Genomic DNA, 22,878 nt, shown 5'->3' with positions numbered 1-22,878 from the left:
AGAATCATGCTGAGGATTTGCTTCACTCCCAACGCTACTGGAATGTTGCATGTGTGTAGAATGATGCAGAAGAAGAACTTCAGCTACTGAACTGTTGAAACTTTGACACAACTGAGTCACAAACATTTCACTGCATTTCTATTTGTGATACAATAATGAAAACTGGAACTATGAAAATAAATTTGCTTAATGGAAACATCTATTTTGTAAAACTAAAAAAGTGCCAAGGTGAGGCGGGGGTTTTTTGGGCATATCAAAGTTAGTATTTTTTGCAACATTTTTAATGGAAACACTTTTTTTGCATCACACGAGTCACATGATCAACAACCGGATGTTACTACTGGTGGAAAAGACGAAGAAGACGAACAGGAAGAGGTTGGAGGATCATGGCGCCGCATGTTTTGTTAATTGCGATGTTGTGTTTTTTCAACATTAGTGGAAAATTGACAAAGTTTTGTGCATCTTTGTAATAGAAACACAGCTAATAACAGTACATTATGCATGGCAGCCCTTCTTTTGTCCAGAGGGTAAACTTATTTGGGATTATTCATAACTCCTAAACTTTTATTTTCTTGAATTATGTGAAAATCGAATATTATCAAACCTGCTAAACATGTCAAAAAGGCTATTAAAGTGTTGGGAGAACAGGGCAGATTTTCAATGGTTTTTAATATATTTAGGTCAAACTCATGTTTATTTTAAAAAAAGAGACAATATGTATGAATAAACATAAACATGTAAATACCTGAGATTACACCAAGGTGGCTAATTTCCATCTGTAATTCAGTTGGCAGGTTGATGTTAAAGAACAATAATAAATACAACGATAAAAAAAAACACAATGAGAAATAAATAAAACTTGAAAAAGTGCTTTTTGTGCACTTAAAATTAATGCAAGTTTGAAAAATTAAGAAATATATCAAAAGGAATTCTGAATTTAATATAAAAAACTCATCGTTCTCAAACATTGAAGGGTTCTCAAGTTGAATAAATCCTGATTTTTTTTTTCTTCCCAATGTTTCATCTTTTTAATTTAATATAAAATTAGCATGAAAAACACAGCAGATAATTACAGAAAGAATGAATTTTATTTGACAGTGTGACATATCCATCACATCAACAAATTAAAGTTGCACTGGGAATTTTCTTTTTCTTTTTTCTTTATTTTTGTTGCATGGCTGGAAAACAAAAGTGGTACAAATGTGCCTCGGCTCTCGGGAGTGTACCAGGCTTTTATGTCCCTGCAGGAAACATTCTCCTCTGGCAAGCTGGGTGGCTCAGATAAGCAAGTGTGCTGTCAACTCAGCACCTTGGCTCTGTGCTACAAAACAGCCCAATCAATACATCATTAATCATCGGTTTAATGTGGCCGAGCCCAATGTGGACAAGCATTAAAATGGGGGGATTAGTGGAAGCGCCGACGAGCCTGACAGCTCACATGTGAAGTCGGAGAGCTTCGGAAAAAAAGGAGAAGAAAGAAAGAAAGAAACAGCAGATTAATGATGGGAGAGGAACAAGAGCTCAGAGTGCTGATGCCAACGCGATGGGTGGAAAAGTGTCGGCTTGTTAAACGTGTCCGCATTTGTCTCCAGCATGTCAGTTACAGCAGTTTCTGACAAGACTTCTTCGTGTAAAAAGATGACTTCATCGTGTAAGTGCATTTAACCATTACTGCTGCGTTGCAAACAGCTTTTAAGCAAACGATGATTAGAGTTAACTAAAACCAACAACATAACCCAGACTGAAACTGAGAAAATGGTCATTAATGTAGAAAAACTGTCTGACTGGAACTATATCATGCATTTATACAACAAACTCGCGTTATATCATTCATTTTTGTGTTTATAAATCTATTTATAAGCTTTTCAAACTGATGCAAAACTGAATTTTTTCCTTAGACAAGCAGTTTACACCAGCTGCTGGAAGTTACGGCGCCACTGACGCTGGACTGCAAAATGGCGGCAGCAAAAGTTGGGAGGAAACACCAGTCAGTTATTGTTCAGCAACAATTGAATACATTTTTTTTTTTAATGGCATCTCCTGTTGAGTTATCATTACCCAGTCGATGTAAACATAATAACAAGACAATAATTAGACTTTTTAAAAATTCTGCACCTAAAAATGAACCAAATATAATATGTGATGATTTGCTACAGATTCACCTCACATGCTAACATAGAAATTAAAACTCTGTCCACATCCATCTTACCTCTTCTTGCTTCTGTTGCTTCTGAACCAAAAATGAATGAATGAACCGTCCTGTAAAACATTCATGTTAGCCTCCATATTTAAAGAGCTTGCAGTTGGACTCTCCCTTACAATAAGTTTCCTCTTCAGTGTTATTGTACTAAATAATGAATGTGGAGCGTCCCTCTCCTCTCTATCCGAGCTGTTTCTGGCCCTGCTGTGGGATAGTGTGAGTTACAGGACGGCGACAGGGCCGCGCCGGCTCTGACAGGAACACTTTGGCCGTTTTCTCTTTGCTGATAAATTTTTTACCAGCGTCTCAAAGCCGCTGGAGCTCATTGCAATGACCTCCTTCAACTGGAGTTCAGCTCAGTCCTTACAGAACTATGTGGAATCAGATATCTTTTATAATGGTTTCTTTTGTAAGACTTTGTATTTGCAAAAATATTATTGATCCGAAAAAGGCACCGTATGACTAAATATTGGCTTTACCTCAACAACAAGACACAGAGCCTCGAAGCAAACAAACATACATGGAAGGTGAGGCAAACTATTATTATTTAAACTACAAGGCAGTTTAAAGTGATGTACAGGGGAATAAAGGGAATAAAGGTGAAGATTGTTTCATCAAAAACAAATACGCTAAGATTGTAAAAATGTAAGAATCCCCTGAAATAAAGGAACATTAAAATTCACATGTAGAAGAAAAAAAAACCTGAATCAAATTAAAAATGAGCTGATAAAATCATTTTGGATTTGTATGTTAAACTTTCTGCACTGAGGAGAAAACAAGTGATCCAACTTTTTACAGTAATCAAATTAAGTTTATTGACTTGTCATGTTGAAGAAACGTAACTTAATTTGATTAATGTAACAAATTAATTCAGTTTTCTTAAGTTGGAGCTCCGTTCTGTTTTTCAGTGTGTTTAGTTTTCAGTCCTGATTTAAATAAACTAAAAGTTTCTGGAACATTTCAGGTTTTCAGGGAGTTTGTTTCAGAAATGACATGATGCCTCAACAGGTTCTAGATCTAAAGAGTCTGCATAGTTCATACCTCACAAAGGACTAAAAGGTATTTTCAGATTAATAAGATTTTAAATTAGATACATTTACAAAGAGGGAGTCAGTACATTATCAAAAGTGTTTGTTTTTTTTATCAGTTTTGTAGGAACATCTTTGTTTTTTCATATGAGAAACTTTACCATTAAAATAGGCTTCTTATTTTTCTATGAAATATTTTATTCTAGTAATGTTTTAACCTGATAGGACTCTGTACTGACATTTTAGGGATCTTGATTTGGGAGAAATGCCGACATTTCCACTTATGGATACAAAAATAGAAGGTTGTGCAAAAATACTTTTTTAAAATAATCTATCACTTCATAAACTGAGCAAATAAATATTAATAAAAGTGGCATGAGCCTTGAGGAACCCCACACAGGTGAACTAATGTCTGATTGGTGTGTTTCAGTCAAAAATTTGAATAAAAATCACCAGAGGTAGATATATTATTTAAAACAAAAAGATGTTTTTGCCACATTTTGCTGATAAATAGTACCATAACATGAGTTGGTAAAACTTATCCTGTTGTCTTTTGTTGAATTAATTATAGACACACACTGTGAAAAGTGGAGATTTTGTCATGACTTTATGCACCGTGCCTTAATTGGAGCGAGATAAAATGTGATATTTACTGGGGCAAACCAGACCACTCAGCCTTACAGGCGATATCTGCTTTTTTTTTGCCTCATAATCTAAATGCACTCTTTATTGGTGAACTCTAAATGAACCCAACATGGCTGAAATGTGGGATAATGATTCACATCTAAACACGTGAGAGAAGGCTCCGCCCAAAAGCCTTTTATCACAATTGTTGACAAAATATATTGAGCCGAATAAGTCAGTATTAAGTTCAGATTGACCCAGAAACCTCGTGATGACCGATATTCGTTGGCCTTTGTCGTCGCTTCCCATCTCCTGGCTTTGTCATGAAAGCTCTGTTTATTGTGCGGACGTCCTGCCAGCTGATGTTTACGCCGCACACCTCAGCCTTCGCTTGCCAGAGTCAAGCTTGTCATCTTTATATGTTTTCCCAAATTTGAGGGCGAAATGAAAGCTGATTAACCCATTAGCCAACAGGCGTGAGACTGCAGAACCGAATGAGACATGAAAGGATTTCGATATGGCCTTTTGTATTGAGGGCGTGACAGATTAGTGTTTCCACCCTTAAAGCCAACCCCTCTGGCTCAAATAAAACTTCACCCTCTTGATCTGAGCCAGGCGAAATGCGCCCTGAACTTCTAGTGACCCGCTCCCTGAAAAAACACCAAAGCTTTTTGTTCCTGACGGCGTCTGCGTTGTCTCATCTTCATGACGGTTTGATGTCGTCTCCCCGTCTCACCGTTTATCTTTCCGTTTTTTGTAGGATTTTCATGGTTCTGCACCTTAAACTCCAACGGTTTTACTAACACATTCCAGACAAAACTTCATGGTTACTCCAGTTTCTGTCCAGTAAAGATTGAGTCCTTTCAAAAAAGTATCAATAAAGATGTTGCAGCCGTATAACCAACACGATATGGCTTCTACTAAAATGTTATCCATGTTCTACCATTGGCTAACACTTTGAATGGAGTTACAGTCTTTCCATTGGTTAAAGTCTTTGAGAATTAGATAAAACTTACTGATAGACATTGACTAACATAAATTATAACTGATGAATATTCTAGACTTGATAACTACAGCAGTGGACATCTCCCACCCTGGAATATCTTGTGTCTTCCAGGAGAAAACATTTGGTGGTTTGATCGAGTTTGCATCTCAGGGGTGAGAGATACTTATTTCTTGTTGTAGAATATTTTTAAATTATGTTAAAATGATGAAACTAACATTTTGTACCAAGAAGAACAATACTGCATATTTGTAACATCTGACTATCTGAGCGCATAGCTGTATCAGATCTGTTTTATTATTTTTAGAAACACAGACGTCTATTTTATCCATAATATCGGTAGTTTTAGCTTAAGCTAGTAGTCCAGGTTGACCATATCTAAAATCTTGCACCACTAATATTGAAGTAAGGAGTAAGAAATCTTTTTCAGTGTATTTTCTCTGTATTAAAATATGACTGTGGTTCAGTACAGCTTTCTTGCTAGCAGGGAAACCTTCAAATTAACAAATCAGCAGCAACACGAACCTCCTTCTGATTCTAGCAGCAGATTGAAGAGAGCTACGTCTATAAAGCAGATGATTCAGTTTGGGATCAAATCAGGTTGATTTTTATTCAGTAAGAAAAAAATCACATTCTGTCTCTTATTTCTTCTATTGAGCCTCGTTATGTTGAAGTTTGTACCTCTGAACATGCTTCCTGTCTGAACCTGGCAACAAAACCTGCAGGTTTACACAAGAGGAAAGAACCACAGAAAAAAAAGAATTCTGACTTTAGTTTTCTGAGATCAATTTTGAGAAGAAAGTTATAATTCTACTTAAAAAAAGTCAGAATTATAAAAGAAGTTAAAAAGGTTCTGAGGAAAAAATCTAAATTCTCAGAAAAAAAAAAGGCTGTTATCCTCTTTCACACAAATAACATGTTTATAATTTTTATGGAGTAACTATTACACTTTTAGCTAAATTAGCATTCATTTAAAGCTAGTTTTTGCTAGCTTAATTTATTGTTGGAAAAAAATACTTGCCTTGTAGCAAGCGGGTTCTGCAAAGGAGTTCTGCATGGAGTTTGATCTTCTCTGCCTAGATTCATGGTTTTCATCCAGGTTCTCCAACTTCCTCTCAAAGTCCAAAAGCATGAATGTTAATTCATTTCCCTAACTTGCTCTTATGTATGAATGCATGATTGCTTGTCCCTGTGTTGAAAGAAAGTCTAGACAAAATACAAACAAATATGGGCTGGGTAGAAGCTTTCAGTATTTCCCGTCATGAAAATACAATTTATTCAGTTTGCCAAACTGTTGTTGACGGGACATTTGGAGTCAGCGCTTAGCTGGCCGCTTTCCAGCCTTCCTTGCAGACTCTCTGGACGAAAGAATCCATGCAGCCATTAGCAATTACCAGAGTAATATTTCTCTGGTTCCTGTTTATAACTTTTACAGTAGAGTGTAAGCCTGAGTGTGGCCCACTCCCCTGCACATTAGTGCTAGGCTGGTCAACTTTCACACACTCAGGCTGCAAAGAAACTCCATCTTCCCAGTGTTTTGTCTTTATCACGAGGGAGATTTGGGCAGCTATAAAAAACTAATTAATGTGCGGGGAATGAGAAAAAAGATTTAAAAAAACAAGAAGAAACTGAATAAGGAAGCTGAGAGGCCTTCTGCAACGTATTTCAGTCCATCAGCTAACAGTTGCATAGCCTGCAACTAAATTCAATATATTCACTTCCTGTTTTCAGTAACCAATAATAAGTCACATTCTGTCTATAAGGATCTGGATGTGCATCTACTCTCATTAGTAATAGTTTCATGTGGAAAAGTTAGTTTGTGGTCACACTATTTGAGAAAATCTCACTTTAAAATTGATTGTCTTTGATGCAGCACAAGTACGACGGAGTATAAAGAATAAGCTAAATAAAAAAAGAAGATAAAAACACAAAACTACGAGAATAAAGTCACAATATCACAAGAATAAACTCATAGAACTCATGGAGAAGTCTTAATTTCACCAGAATAAAGTTGCACAAGAATAAAGTCATACCAACATTAGAATAAAGTGATAACATTTGAAGATTAAAGTCTTAAAATTACAAGAATAAAGTCGTAGCATTCTTATGACATAATATGTTTTATTTTCTTAGTGTCGCCCTAAAACTCCGTCTTACATAAACAGCATCCTGTTGGGCTTAACGAATTCCTCCAAAGGGCTTTTAGTCCTTCTTGAAGTGTTTTTACACATGTACCACTTTTCAAACCTCTGGGTGAAAGTAGTTTAAAGATCAGAAACATAGGGGGCGCTATGGAGCAGTTATTAAATCCATCTATCCGCAGTCTATGCTACCTTCCAACCTTCTTGCTGTTCAAATCCTTAATCTTAATTCTTTAATTTGCAACCTCTAACACAAAAAGTAAATGTTTTATCATCATTGAAATCCTTAATTTCCCATTTGGAGTGAGGGGTGTGTTTGTCTGATTGGGTAAAAGGATCGAGGAAGAAGGTCACAGGCAACAGGACAGTAAAGGTAAAACTTTTTAAAGGTTTTATGTCTTTACAGCATCAAAGTTTCAGTTTATGAACGTGCCTCCTGCAGCAGAAGTCTCTGATAGATTTCCAGAACCCAGTCCAAAAAGAGATTTCCAATATATTGCCATCTGCTGTAGGCTAACCCCTGAGCTTCCTGTCCCACCTCCATCAGCCCAATTTGGGAAAACATGAGAGTTAAATGTGAAATGGAGAAATGTGCGCTGGAACGCCGTCAGGAGCCACGAATAACATCCCGTCTCATCAAGCCGCTTTGCAGCCCGTTCACCCAGAGGAGGCCGTTCGCTAGTCTCTCAGCAGGCCTCATCAGTGTGCTTGTACTACTCTAATACGTGGGAGGCGCCCTGTCAACCCCCCCACAGCCACCAACCGGGCGAGCCATTATTTTAAACCCCACACACTGGCACACCACTGCTGCTCTGAATGGACGGCAGATTGAAGGAGAAAATTGCTGCATGCGCTCCTGTGTTTATGCATCGTGTGACCGAAGCTGTGTGCAGAAAGGGAAAAATGATTCTGTTACCTCGTCTGTCAGCGTTTTTTTTCCCCCCAACCTGAGAAACACCTGCAGCACATTAGCCAGCCCTTTCCCATATTCCTGTCTTTCTCTGTAATGATTACACTGCTGACTGTCCCACTGTGGGGCGATTGTTCAGTGGATTTACATTTCTAGTTAGTGAAGTAATTGTTTCCCAGGTGTGAAATGAAACTGTAACGTAATTCTCATTAAACGGACAGTATTGTGTATTTTCCAGGCACAAAGTGCCATTTTATAGCTTAATCAAGTTACTTTTAATTGCTGTATATATCAAATATCAAATAAATTTGAATTTGAAATTGGGCCTCTGTCTCTTTAAAGACTCCTACTCTTTCTGAAACCCCTCCTACAGGAAGTCATCACAACATGGCTCCTCTATTAACCCGTTAGCAACATTTTTATCAGCAAAGCAGCTCATATATTGAGCTCTGCACACCCACAGTTCCAGCAGGTGTTTGCTAATTGCTGCTGGCTACTTTGAAGGGGGAGGAGCTTCACCTCAAAGGCGGAGCTAGGTCCACCCAGCTGTTTTATGCACTCCAGGTGTGTTTTTGATGAGGGAATAACATAATAACATGATGTAAAGCAAAAAAAGTTGAATTTATAAAATGCTGGCCTGTTTAAAGTGAAGTATGTGTTATTATTTAAAGCCATATTTCACAATGGTTGTTACTTATGATTGTGGCAACGTATAAAATGTGAATTCTGTTCCTTTTAGTTTAAGATTTTGGAAAGAGAATATTGGGTTTTCTAAAACAAAAAATGCTCCAAAATGACACTAATTTGCACTTTTACCATATGGAAGAGCCATGTTTAACACACTATCGGGGTTTATCACAGACAGTAGGAGGAAAGAGTAAAAAGTGTGAAACTTTGAGTTATGAATTTACGATGGAGGGCTATTTTGATTCCTTATTTTTCAAAAAACATACATGAAATACCAGTTTTTACATGAACCATGTATCTGCTACTAGAAAGAAATGGATTTGAATTATTTTACGTTTCTTTGTTATTTCTCTTTCATTTCATTCAGAGCCAAACATTCTACACAGTTTCTGATTTAATCTTTATTTCCATTTTTGTTTAGCAAGCTTTGAACAAAATGTTTTAGATCATAAACAGAAACCATTTCTATTAGTGCTTCAAACAGCTTTTAAAGTATTTGTCCAAATCATTAAAAGAAAAATACAGATAAAAATCTTTTACAAAGAAGAGTGTATTTGATACATGTTGGTGGTAGTATATTCAACTAACCTTTCAGAAATGTGAAAAATGGTGATCTAAATTTGAAACTAGAAAATTAAATTCAATTAAAAATTGGTCTAAAACACTGAAGATTTAAATAATTGACTAAAAGTTGTAATCAAATTAAATATATTTAACACCAACAAGACAATTTTCTACATGGAATCATTTCAACGTGTATCCAGTTACTTTATTTATTTGTAAATAAAGTTTGATATTTCCTCACAGTTTTTCCAATTACATCACATTCGTATTTACCACCTGTCCATGGATCCCAGCACCCCGCTGAGGCTTTCAGACGGCTGGAGCTCATATAGAGCGGCTGGATGATGTTGCACATTAATTCTAGCAACCTGATATTGCATGGCCATAACTCTAGCCTGCTCACAAAAGTGCCATCTGTAATAAAGTCCCTCATCCGACGGGCCAGTGGTGCTTGATGAGCGAAAAAATTACACCGTTGCTCATTTTGATGAATGGGCGTTTTCCTGTCGTTATGACGATGTGGGTTATTTTCCTCAAGTGGATAAAAGGCTGATGCATGCATTTCCCTATCCTGCCTGTGTAAGAGCCTGTTTATTGTCTCACCAGAATGTAACATAAAAGCTTAACTGGACATATACTGTGTGTCATGGAATAATAGAGTGAAAAATATCATTTAACAAGCAGTGATGTCATTATGCTGTAAGCCCGGCGTTCACATTTTTTTAAACTAAATTATTAAATGTATAGTGGTTTCTAAAAACACAATGTGTCTATGTTGTTGCTTGATTTTATTTATTGTAATGATCACATTAAGTCTTTCTCAGGAACAGATTACAGATATAAATGTGTAAATCAATAACATGTTACAGCCTTTTCTGTATTTAGTTAATAATTTTGTATTTTGTAGTGTGCAGCTCATCATAAAATATCTCAAATTGACTCCAGGGTTCATTAAATAAACACTAAGAGTTAAGTGGTTGATAAATGCTGCATATTTTAACGAGAAAACAAACAAACAAACAAACAAACAAAAAGAAACAGGTGATGTATTAAATGAAAGAAAGACAATATCTTATATTTCCATCCTCCATTTTTCTGCTGTTTTTATCCTATTTATTCCCAACAGTCGGAAACTGGACACGTTTTATTCAGCCAAGTCTAATGAAAGTCTTGTTTTTGCACAAGCCTCTGGTTATGTGTGATCCTATTTACTAAGGATTAAAACAGAAACAAGAATAATGGAAAGTGAAAGACAAATACTTTGTGCTTTTGCCAATATTTGGAACTTTAAGAAGAATTAATTTTGTCTTAATCGTTTTGCACAAAAAAGGTCAATCCTCTGTAACTGCTGGTGTTGGCGTGTCAGATTTATATTTCATGTTTAATCTGGGTTTCATTTAGAGCAACTTGAATAAAACTGTGCAGCTACAAGTGGCCTGGCCTCACAGTGAATGAAAGACATAAATCTGCACCTTTTCTTTTTCAGACACCTGCTTGATTGACTCCGTCTTTCTGTTAGCTTATTATTTCTCTCTGCTGATGAGGAAAACCGTGGATCTACTGTAGCTCAGCTACAGGAGAGGCGATTTAATCTAAAAGTTGTGAAAGAAAAAGAAAAGTGAGACGGCAGCCCGCCGCCGCAGATTGTGAAGCAAATCAAGAAATCTAATCTAAATACAGTGTTGCAAAAGTCACCGCCAAGAGATTAATATTGACTGGGGGGAATTAAGGCTCTTGGGGGAGAAAATAGTTGGAGACAGTTGAGATTGAAAAGGCAGTAAGAATTCATTCAATTTCCCATCTGTCTCTCAGCTCTTCCATTCAATACTCCCTTTCACTTCCAAAGGGTTTTTATTGGCATGACGCTTGTAGACAAAATCAAAACAAAAGGTGTCAGAAACATTTCTTACTGATTAATATCAGGCTGCCACAGCTCACTACAGTTGGTATTTATGATAGTGTTGACAGGCTTTCTTATTGACAACAATAGAGCCGTTTGTCATGCTGCTTAGGGCTGCACAGTGGCGCAGTTGGTAGCACTGTTGCCTTGCAGCAAGAAGGTCCTGGGTTCGATTCCTGGCCGGGGTCTTTCTGCATGGAGTTTGCATGTTCTCCCTGTGCATGCGTGGGTTCTCTCCGGGTACTCCGGCTTCCTCCCACAGTCCAAAAACATGACTGTTAGGTCAATTGGTTTCTCTAAATTCTCCCTAGGTGTGAGTGTGTGTGTGTGCATGGTTGTTTGTCCTGTATGTCTCTGTGTTGCCCTGCGACAGACTGGCGACCTGTCCAGGGTGAACCCCGCCTCCCGCCCGGAACGTAGCTGGAGATAGGCACCAGCAACCCTCCCGACCCCATTAGGGACAAGGGTGAACAGAAAATGGATGGATGGATGTCATGCTGCTGTTGTGCTTCTGGTTTGGTATTAGCTGCAGGGGGGACGGACTCCTCTCGGTATATCCCCCTCTTGCCGTCTCACATTCTTTCCAATTTCACACATTAGCCAATTACAAACACAAGATAATCAAATCTTCCCTTTTAAATACACACCCTGGTCATCTGCTGGGCTGCAGGGATGGCATTAGTTCTCCATCAGTGGTGATCTCTGGGCTTAAGTTTCTATTGCATTATGGGGCTTGGCTGCAGCAGGTTAATTAGATTTGTCTTTAAGGCAGCTGCTTGATGAAGGGGTGTTAAGGGGACGGTTGTCTGTTTCGCTGTGAAGAGACATCCGAAGAATGTGTGCGGCTTCTATCCCACCATGCAAACATGTGGGCGTGAACGCTCATGTCTTTGGGACGTTTGTGTGTTTCATTTAAGCTTCTGAATAAGTTTCAGTCCATGTGGTGGCAGGGTCAAGGGTTGATGGGTTAGATGGAGCCAACAGGAAGCGACATCTGCTGTCTGATGTCTGACAAGGACGGATTGCATGACTGATGGGTTCCCAGGTCGAACGGCGCTCGCCTGGAGGTCAGGATCAGTCAGGGCCTTTTCAGGACTTTCTCCTCCAGGAGGCCAATCAACTTCAAACACTGGTTGAACAAGAAGAGGTGGGGGGAGTAATTGCAAATCAAATTGACAAGTCATTCTGCCTGGAGTGCCCCTCTTGCTTTTTATGCAAAATTTCCCTTTTTACTCTCCCTTTCTCCGCTGGAAGTTGCCCTTTCTCTCCTCCTTTTTTTGGCTCCATTTCTGGAGAACATTTCCTCTCATGAGGCGGTACCGATACAGCAGGAAGAAAAGAGCAAACTGGTCAACAAAACGACACGAAGATGCATCTCATGAGTTATTTTATTGAGTAGTACTCTTGAGTGCCAGCTGACAATCATATAGGCCCAAACAGAACCAGCTGCCTGCAGAATACACTGCAGTTTTTAGCCTAATTCATTACATTTAAGTTTCTCAGTTTTAAAGAACATTTATATGCAGAGAGGAAGATGATCTGACCAATGGACGCTGGTGGTGAGAGATCAGTAAGAATCAGACATGGATCTCCAGGTAGAAGCCAATTGGCTTCAATAATATATCCCTTTTCTAATACCAACCACTCTAAACATTCACAGAGGCACTTTCTATGGTGGGATAGAAGCCGCACACATTCACCAAAACCTGGGCAACTTCAAGTTAAAAATTTGGCCTGGGAGGAATCAAACTCTCAACCTTTATGTTGTGTTGACACCCGGTAGTCCGGTGGATTCAGTTTGATTGGGAACCAAAGTTCAACATTTGTTCTAATTCCAGCTGCTGTTTTCCTCTTTCTCACTGCATTGTGTCAAACCAACCAATCCCTTCGAGCTACCTGTTCCCCAATTCACCTGCGGGGGCGCTGCACCAAGAATCAGTGAAGGACACAACACAAAAACCTCTGAAGAAGTCACTGAGAGCAACGCCCTTCTTCACGAAATGGAAACAGAAATGTCAGATTTTAGGGGTTGTAGAATTTCTCTTATGTCTTTGGTAAAAAATAAAACATTTCCCACTAGCATTAGACTAGCATGTTTGTTTTGTATTTTGGTTGTATTTACCCAGAATGCCCTGCGCTGTAGTCCACTTCCTGCTTTTGGAGCGGTCTCCGGTCCACTTGGTGCATTCAAACCCAACCAGAGTTCACTTGAACCGAACCGAGACCGAGGTTTGCAGGAGGGCCAAAGTTCCTGTTTTTGATCTTCATGACAGTCTGATTATGTTTTCACTCAAACAACCCTAACCCCAAACTAGTGTGGGATTAAAGCGGATTAAACAGGACTGGTGTGAATGCAACCATAGATTACAAGACTGCTTGCTAAACAATAGTTGAGCATTAAATTTATCTGTGTCTAATTTTAAATGTACAAAATTATCTCAAAGAAATGAGGGGCCCAAACTGTCTCATCTAGAGCCAAATTATGACAGGAGATAAATTTAGTCAGAGTAACAGGTGGGTATTGATAAAAACACTTGCTGCTGTTCTTCTTTAAAACTGCAGGAGATGTATGAAGGAAAACTTTATTTTCTTCTAACATCAATTCCTTCTACTTATTAGTTAATAATTGGTGAAAACAAACAATGCATTTTGAATGGCTCACCAAATCGTAACAATCGTAATTTTTTTCTAACACTTCCATTTCATACCTGTGCATAATTCTCTTGTTAGATTTGTATTATTCTTAACTGTGGAGACAAATGGCTGGGAAATGTTCAACACTGTGTGCAGTGTTGAACAAAGTTACATTTTATCCTCAAAGAGTTGCAGAACTTTTTCATTTTACAAGAACATCCAGAGAACCTGTACCAGCTCTGAGCAGCTGGTCACATCAGTTTATCAAACCCTAGTTTCTGTGGACGGTTGGTGGACGTTCAGGGTTTCAGGTCGGGGTGTGTTGGTGTGTGTTTCTCAGACGGCCTTCAGCCAGCGGCCTCCAGAGTTGCGCACTATGTGGTGATCAGGGAGAGCTTGTTAAAGGACAGCCTCCAGGCGAACTTTCTCAAATTACTCCTGTGTGGCAACAGGAAGGAGAGACCGACGCTCTATTGGTTGGTTTTTTTAATTGCAGAAGGCAATAAAGTTGCCCCTGGTCCCCTCTGCAACACCATCAATTTGCGGTGGATGAAAACTACAACAGAGCACCACCTTGAGTTGTGTGCATACTGTTCTGTGTAGCTTTAATGGAGCAAACTGGACCTGCTGCTTTCTTTTTTTATCCGTCATGCAGGGAGCCATGCAGGATGTCCTTACACGCTTCTTATCTCTGCCTTTTCTCAGGGGTATCAAGATAAAAAATGAACATCCTATAATTTCTCCTCGCTGCTCCAGGCACTCCTTCAATTACAACCTTTCAATTGAAAATGTTGGAGCTCTCTCTCCCTCCCTCCCTCTCTGACCAGTGGCTGCAGTAGAAATGGGTGTGAATTTATTGAAAGGTCAAAATTAAAATCAGAGGAGATGGAAGCTGCTGAGCACCGGCATGGAAATAACCGTCACTCCATAAAAGTTATGGGGATGTGTCGCCGTCGCTGCGGTGGCTCTTGGATTTGTTTCTATTAACAATGAGGCTACGGAGAGCATTACATGCATTTTCACAGAGCTTGAGTAACTGATACGCTATTTCCCTTATCCTTTAAGCCCTCCAAGTGTTAAAGCGCGTTGAAAATAAAGAGCATGTTGATAATATAAAAGCAATAGATAAGACTGGAGTCTTTTTGGAACAGCTGTCAAATAAAAAGGCTTGACGACAGACTGCTTTTCAGCATAAGTGCAGCTGTGGGTCTGAATGGTGTTGGATTGCAACGTGACACACAGTCATTTCACGCAGCTGATGCTGATCGTGTGTGCATGATTGTGCGAATGCATTCATGAGAAAGTAGGATGAGATTGGTTTGTGGAGCCGTGTTGGTGCCTTTGCAGAAGCAGTTAGTGCTTCCTGTTGGTACCTCCGTCTCTGCTGCATAACGATGTGTTGCCCTCCGCTGCCCCCTTCAACACACATTTCCATGCAAACATGGCACAGTTATGCATGTGTTCCACTTTAGCTCTAAAAATGGCACTTGGAAGGATTTTCTGCTCTCCTCAACCACAGTTTACTGTCATTTTTTATTTTTCAAGGAAGTCCCTTATGATAAAAAAATATATTTTTCCAGGGAGAGTGAAAGAAATAAACCAACTGGTCTTGATTTGGCAAGATTCTTAAAGAAAAATCTTCCTGAACTGGAACATTTGAGGTATTTTTCTTTGAGTTTTTGCATTTATTTAGCCAAAACATTTGACTAATAACCAGATGTAGCCACATGTAGCTATTAAACGTCACTAAACTTCCTCAATTTGAACTGCATACACTCATTACCAGACCAGCTCCACTAAAGGATTTTTGGTTGATTGCTGCTGAAGAACTTGCAGGTGTGTTAACACAGTGATATGGTGAAGGGTCTGGCAGCGCGAGGCACAGCAGCCTTCTAACAAATAAACAAAAGTCCTGAAATATGCCAGCTTGACTAAGATTGACCAAGTTTTACCTGGATAAGATGGCACATCTACACTCAAGCACAGTGGTGGAGGGTTGATGATTCAAGATATTTGTAAAGACAGAGGACCAAAATGCTTTGACTGATAAATTCATGTAAAACTAAACTTTTTGAATTACAGAATGGAGTTAGGTTTTCAGACTATACATATATATATATATATATACTGTATATATATTTGTGGCTTTTCTAAAGTTGAAGTTAAGTTTCAATAGTTGTTGCCATAAATCAGTCCCTTCATTTCTTTAATCATGAGATCCTGCTTTTTTTGGAGCTAATGCATAATTGTGAGTTTATTGCAAATTGTTTGCAAAATAATCAGAAACATTCAGTGGAAGTGATGCCTACTCCCACCTGCAGGTGGCAGTATAACAAACTGTCCATGATTGATGTGGTAACAGAAAGTTGCATTTAACAAACATAAGTGTAAATATCGCATAATTCCTCACAAATATTTCTGAAGTAGCAACACAAACTCAATGTTTTAATGGTAAAATAATCATGAAATCCTGATAAATTTACTGTAGTTGAATCATTTTGTTTCTCCTGGTTTCTGTCTTTCTCAAGCTACTTTTTGTCTTTTTTTGTTTTTTTTATTTAGTGCGTTCTGTCGCACTAACCCAGATCAAATTCCTCCTTAATTAAAAAGAAGTGACCACTCTTCAGCTTTTCATTTAAATTACGTCACTTTCATTTTTCATATTTCATGTTGAAGCAACAGTGTTAATGATGCAACAATTTATGATTTAATTATTTACTGCTGTAGATGACTTGTCCACCTTCTTAATATACATATCGAAGGAGAACAAATCCAGTGTGTGGTATTTATAGACATATATTGTAGAAAGTTAATCAGAATCGATATTTTGCATAGAAACAAGCCTGTTAGTCCGACAGTAACTCTGATTTCCTATCAGTAAGGCCAAAGCCTGAACCTCCCCGTTGCATTTCAGTCTTGCTTCTCTCCTCTGTTGGACTCTCTCTGATGGATGCAACACTAGGGAGCACACTTACTCCAGAAATGAGAAGACAGCGGGAAAAAGAAAGAGAAAAAGAAGAAGGGAGTTACAGCGGAGGGGGTCGGAGACGAAGAGGTGGCTCACGCCTGCAGGGCGAGAAAATGAAAGGAGGAGGAGAGAGAGAGAGAGAGAGCAAGTATGTGAGCAACTCAGAATGGAGCTTTGTGGGTTAGATGGAGAGCAAAGTGAGATCAGAGGCAAAGTGAATACAAGTGTGCAAAAGGAGAACCGCCATGTCAGGTCTGATTTCATTACGGGGGCTAATCAGGTCCATATACTTTAAGTGCTGCTTTAATTTGTCTAATCTCTGCAGGGTACGGCTGCTGCCCTGCAGACTGCATGGCTGCTTTGACCAGAAACCCTGCTGAGGAGAACGCAGACGAGCGCCGGCTCTGACCTGGGGACACAATCTGCTTTCCTTCCTCCAGATTCACGTCTTCATCCAGACGTTTTCTACTCAGTCATCACAGCTGTTAGACGAAGAAACATAACTGTGGCAAACACTGAATGACTCAGTTTGAACATGTCCTGTTTGTGTTAGCAGCTGGCTGCACGACATATTCGCCTGGAGGTTTGCATCAACTAATCTGTCCTCTCAAACTCTTATCAGGCCTGCAGTTTGGGACCTTTACCACTGCATGGTGGATGTGCCTGTTATTGGAGTTTAATGAACAGTTTTCACTTGTTTCATTGGAACCAAACAGCACTGAGCTGATCCAATCATGCTTTTTGAAGAGACTTTTACATGCTAGACCAACACAGAGGTAAAAGTGTAAAAGCAGCTGCGTTTCCATCGACTGTATATTTTGATCAATTTCGCAGAAACTCTCGTTTCTCCATAATAAGTTTTGGCGATAGGATGAGGTGTTCTTTTTTTTGGGCTGTATTGAAATCGGTTTATGTTGAAAAACTGCAATGGAGAAACTTCTTTTGAGTCACATGATCACAGGAAGTAGTTGGAGGAAGATGACACGGCGTATTTTTCAATGATTTATCACATGACAAACTTATTTACCTGTGATTTTAATGGCACTTCTTATATAACATTCCAGCTGTTTCTACTATGTTTTTATATTATGTTGTTTTTATATAACATTGGTGCTGTGCCACACTATTAATTAAATGTCATTGTGCTTTCTTCTACCATGACAACTGGGGAATTCTAATTCTAATGAAAACACAGTAGTTGTGAAATTGCATTTTTTTTGACATTAGCAAAATATTGACAAAGTTTTTTTCACAAATTTTGTGATGGAAGCTATTGGTTGATTTATTCAACAAACTGGTGACAAACACAGACATAGCAAACAAAAACATGAGATACAACTACGACAAATAAATGTTAAAAAACGTATAAAGACTTGCATCCCAGTGTTTCCACAAAGACGACTGGTAAAGTAGTACTGCAGTACTGGGCACTCTGTCAATAAAAACTGAAATGTCTAAAATTCTTCTTTGTAAAGCAGCTCAAACTCAGACTGGATGGAGCAACGATCTTCTTCTGGCAACAGGAAAGCTGCGAAGCATTTTAATTCTTTGCACATTTCTTAGCAATCTGTTATACATAAGTACAATTAAATATGAAGCAATAAAAAGGTAAAATTACCCACTGATCCAGTTTTAAAGACTTTTGCTCGTGCCTCATCTGTGTGGCCTTTATTTGCACCTCGCCGGGGTTCATGTGTGTTTTCTGTGTTCAGAGTTTATCAGGGAGCTGCTAAATATTTCAAGTTGAAAAATGTGAACTTTGATGATTTAAGTAATTCATCGGCAGCTTACGCTGTGGTGGCGGTGCGTGTAAGCGTTCCTGTGTGGGCGGCGGCGGCGGCTCGGTGTGACCCCGCCCTCAGCGCCGCTGCAGCCGCCCATCGGGAGTCGTGCTGTTCGCTGTTCTCCGCTCGCTGCTGTCTTGTCAGATTCGGTTGCACCTCTGCTAAAAGCTAATCCTCATGTTCTCACTTGCACATAACATCAAGCATTTATGGCTGCTGCTGTCAGAGGATGTGACAACATAGCATGTGTGTGTGTGTGTGTGTGTGAGAGAGAGAGAGCGGCTGCTGTGTGTAAGGATGCTTTATTTATGGTCTATAGTGAGCATGACAAAGTTCATCCATGTCTCTTCTTTTCCCCAGATTCTTTTTTCTGACTTTGGAATAAAAATTTATTTTTTTCATTTGAAAACAACAAAACAATGTAGCCATTCCTGTTTATTAAAACATTAAACTAATTCTGAGACATAATCAGTTTCCATGTTAGCGAAGTAAAAACACAATATATATGGAGGCTAAACATGGAGAGAGGGCGTGACCTTCATAGCCACACATATATGAGCCAGGAAGACATTTTAGGTTGTCAGAGTTACACTAAGAAGAAATAAGTCCAAGAAAAAAAACCAATCAACATTGGTCCAACATTGGAGCATGGAAAATAGACGAGCAGAATCAGGCCGACACATTTTCTCCTAGACTGTAGGGGGCAGTGTTCAACACTTCATAACCTGTTTAGAAGTAAAAAACACTGCTGTTAGAAGCAACATGGCGACCTGGGGGAAAAATGGAGACACTTTGTGAAGCTCCACCTAAAGGAGCTGTTGGTCGTCCATCGTGCGTTTCGAGAGCCGCACAGACTTACGGACGGGTCAAACACTTGTCAGGCATTTTCATAGCAGCTACAGCTAGCATAGTTACCTGATTATGCTGCAAAATGGATCTATGTGCCTGGAAAATATAATACTGCCTCTTTAAGAAGATGTTATTTGGCTCCAATGACATTGAAACACCAAAATACCTTTTCATTTTGATCAATGATGGCCTTCATTTATCTCCCCTGGAGCTAACACCAACTCTGTCCAAAACAAGCTTGATGCCACTGTGAGTAGAAAACATCCCATCATGCCCCTGTGAAGCGTATTTATTTCTCAGATGGAGCGGTCCACGATGTGCCTCTAATGTGTTTGGCATCTTCTTTGCTTATCACCGTTCCAGGGAGCATCAGCCTGATTTCCAGATATTGCTGTTTCATGCGGTCTCTGTTGGGATAAAAACAGCTTCCTGCTATCTTCTATCCATTTGAATTCAGATAAACGTAAAGCAGAGGACGGACAACAAGCAATTACTTTAGTCTGTCTGTAAACAGTTGTTGTTGATGGACGTAAACAGACAAACGGGAAGCGTCGGAGAAGAGCTTGTTTATTCCTTTTGTCTGTTTTTATTTTAACCCGCGGTCCTCTGTGACCAACAAACAGCACATCATTATTACTGCCTGACCACATGACTTTGCTCCACTTCATGCGCTGCCATCTATAGAAGCTTGAGAATATGACTTTACAGCCACCACAGAGTTTGTTATTGCTTTTGAAATGCATCATCCGATAGTGTGATCCGGGTCCCCTTGACATCCCCCATAATGATGAATCTGTTTATCTGCAAGCTGCCAAGCTCGTAAATAAAACATTTCATACTTAGAGAATGGCAAAGCCGAGCCGCGTATCCTCACCCGACACGCTCGGCATTCCAATTATGGATCTCCAGAAAACCCTGGTCGACGCATCATGCCTTACCTCATCCCTTACAGACCAATTAGCTGCTGTCTTTAACTAGAGATATAGCCAATAAAACAAACGTAAAGGACAGAATGCTGACTGTCCTTAACTTATCGACCACTGCTGAAAAGTCTTCAAGCAAGATGGAGACACAGACGGATGGAACAAGGATTTCTCAGGAGCAATAATTCCTTCTAGGTTAAATTGAGCAGCAATTTGCAAAAAAAAACATAATTTCACTTCAATTTCACATACAAATTACTAATTCTGGTTATGAAACACTGAATTAAGCTCCTTATTATTCAAATGAGTTTTCTATATGGAGACCCAGCGGATTGCACTGAGTCTCTAGCTGTGTTTTTATTACAAATGCAGGTAAAACTGTCAATATAAAACACAATTTCATAATTTCTGTGTTTCCATTAAACAGGAAACGCAATTAAAACCACACATGAATAAGTTTGTTCATTTTATAAGTCATTTAAAACAAGTTTCATATCTTGCTGAAAAGTCGCCTTTGGTAAACTTTGTTTTATTTCAAGTGTACTAAGATATTTGCAGTAGAAACTAGACCAAAAGCACTTAGTAAGATTTTGTTTTTGCAGCGCTTACTACATGTTGACCTTGACAGATTCGTAAAGTTTCCCAGAATGCACTTCACCTCTCTGAAAGGATAAGTGGATATAGACAATGGACTTATGATTTAATTTGATTTTAATGTCCCGACCAATTTGGTTTAACACGGTGGTTCCCAAAGTGTGGGGCGCGCCCCCTAGGGGAGACGCCGTGCCATTGCAGGGGGGGGGAGAAGCGATATGGATGAATGAAAAAAGAAAAACAGTTACACAAAAGTGTTTCACTGTAAAGATGGTTTGTAGTTTGTTTTGTTGCAACCTGAAGTGTGAAATAAACTTCAGTGGAGTTTGAAAACAAAATATGTGTTTAGGTTTATGTCTGGTTGAACGATGTGTGAGCCCAGTTGATATTATTTTCTTTTTGGGGGGGATTTTACTGTAATCCATAGGTAATCCATGTAATCCAGAAGAAAATCTTTGGGAACCACTGGTTTAACAAAATGGAAGCAATTAAAGGTTTCAAGTTTTAAATGGTTTATTAGAAGGAAAACACAAACTCTACCGGACAGTTTGGTTTTACTGGCTTTCAGTTTCTTTTGGTTTTTGTCAGTTTCATTTTTGAGAATTTTCTGAACATCTTCTTCATGAAACTGTAATGAGTGTGAGAGGTTTCTTCAGGACCACTGGAACACAGACTTCTACAGGAGATCTGTCCCGTCCACAGCATCTGCAGGTCTTTAAAGAAACTTGAAACTCGGATAATTTGAGTTACAACATTTCATTTGGAAGAATATTCCTCTGGAAAATCTGCAAATGAGTTAGTCTGCGAATGATGAAGCGAGGTTCCACTGTGTTATCAGTATTGAAATGATTATGAAATTTACAATATTTATGAATGTCATAAATGCATAAATGCTAATTACATCAACAAATCAGTGGCAATGTTCAGATTTCTGCTTTTTCTTTTAGGAATTTGAATAGAAAAATTAGCATGTTTGATATTTTTCATTTGGATAAAGAAATGAAGAGTCAAAATAATCCAGAAATGATAAAATTCTCTTATCATTTATTTAGAAAAAGAGCAACAAAATTGATGAAAGTCGGAAAGTTTTTCTCTACAGTTTTGTTTTTATTAACAACTGTCTCATCTGTATTTAAAAAAAATATAAAAAATTACTCTTTATGTATACGCAGAGACAGAATGATGCAGACGTTAATGTAATATCTGCTGCTGGCTCCTTTGCAGGAACATTTAATTCTGCAGATAAACGGAGACGTTTGTAACACTGAGCGCTCCCTGAAGGAACATGATAATGTAAGCTGATTTGTTTGTTTCTCCTAATGATGTGAAGCCACTGACACTCCCTGGAAGTGCTCAGGATATTAGAGAATAATTCAGATCAGAATAATGCATTCAGCAGTCAGTTTCAGAAACCATCACCGGTTTGTTGGCGCTTCACACACTGGCTCACATGTGGAGGGATCTGAGTAAGTCACTGTAGCTCTTTTTATTTACTCATTTCTACTTTAATCATTAGTTTACAGTCGAAACCACAGCACAGTTCTGGCCACAAGCTTTGGATATGACAGAAATGTTGAGTTTTTTTGGTCTTGCATGAAATTCCGGATGAAATTGTTATTACCTTTCTGAATGATTGGGCTGATCTCACCTGACGTTTTCACTGGGGTTCATAACCAAAACGTTTCCTGAGCTCAAGTTCAAAATATCTGCTTTATTTCACCTTTAAGTCGATTTATTAAGACTTCTGGTTCTCATCTATGCAGAAACATCCACAGGTTGTTCTCTCAACCCCCAATGGTGACTAGACTCCAAGGTCCTTGTTACTATTACTGGAGTTGTCAAATATGGTATATTAATTTAGAAATCATTTTTTAACATGTTAAAATGATGCTTGCTTTGATGGGCATGTAATTATGAATGCACTGTACTAAATATAGATATGGATATAGAAAATACTCAGACTGTTAAAACCAAGTTGATATGAATAGTAAATTATTGGATGGTGCTACAGATGTAAGAGGGGTGGGTGTAAAAATAAGTTCATAATTCTACCCAGTTTTCTGAACATG

The 22,878-nt window shown here is 38.7% G+C and overlaps 1 long non-coding RNA gene across 1 annotated transcript; it reads left to right on the top strand.

Annotated features, from left to right (window-relative positions):
* The first annotated feature begins 16,817 nt into the window (after positions 1-16,817).
* Positions 16,818-18,284, top strand: LOC114147743 (uncharacterized). The gene is made up of 2 exons (XR_003596126.1): positions 16,818-16,911; positions 16,985-18,284. It is a non-coding gene; the product is annotated as an uncharacterized LOC114147743 (long non-coding RNA).
* Positions 18,285-22,878: the final 4,594 nt, after the last annotated feature.

This window comes from Xiphophorus couchianus, chromosome 7 (assembly GCF_001444195.1).
Source record: "Xiphophorus couchianus chromosome 7, X_couchianus-1.0, whole genome shotgun sequence".
NCBI classification, from domain to species: domain Eukaryota; kingdom Metazoa; phylum Chordata; class Actinopteri; order Cyprinodontiformes; family Poeciliidae; genus Xiphophorus; species Xiphophorus couchianus.
This window is presented reverse-complemented; position numbering and strand designations above follow the sequence as displayed.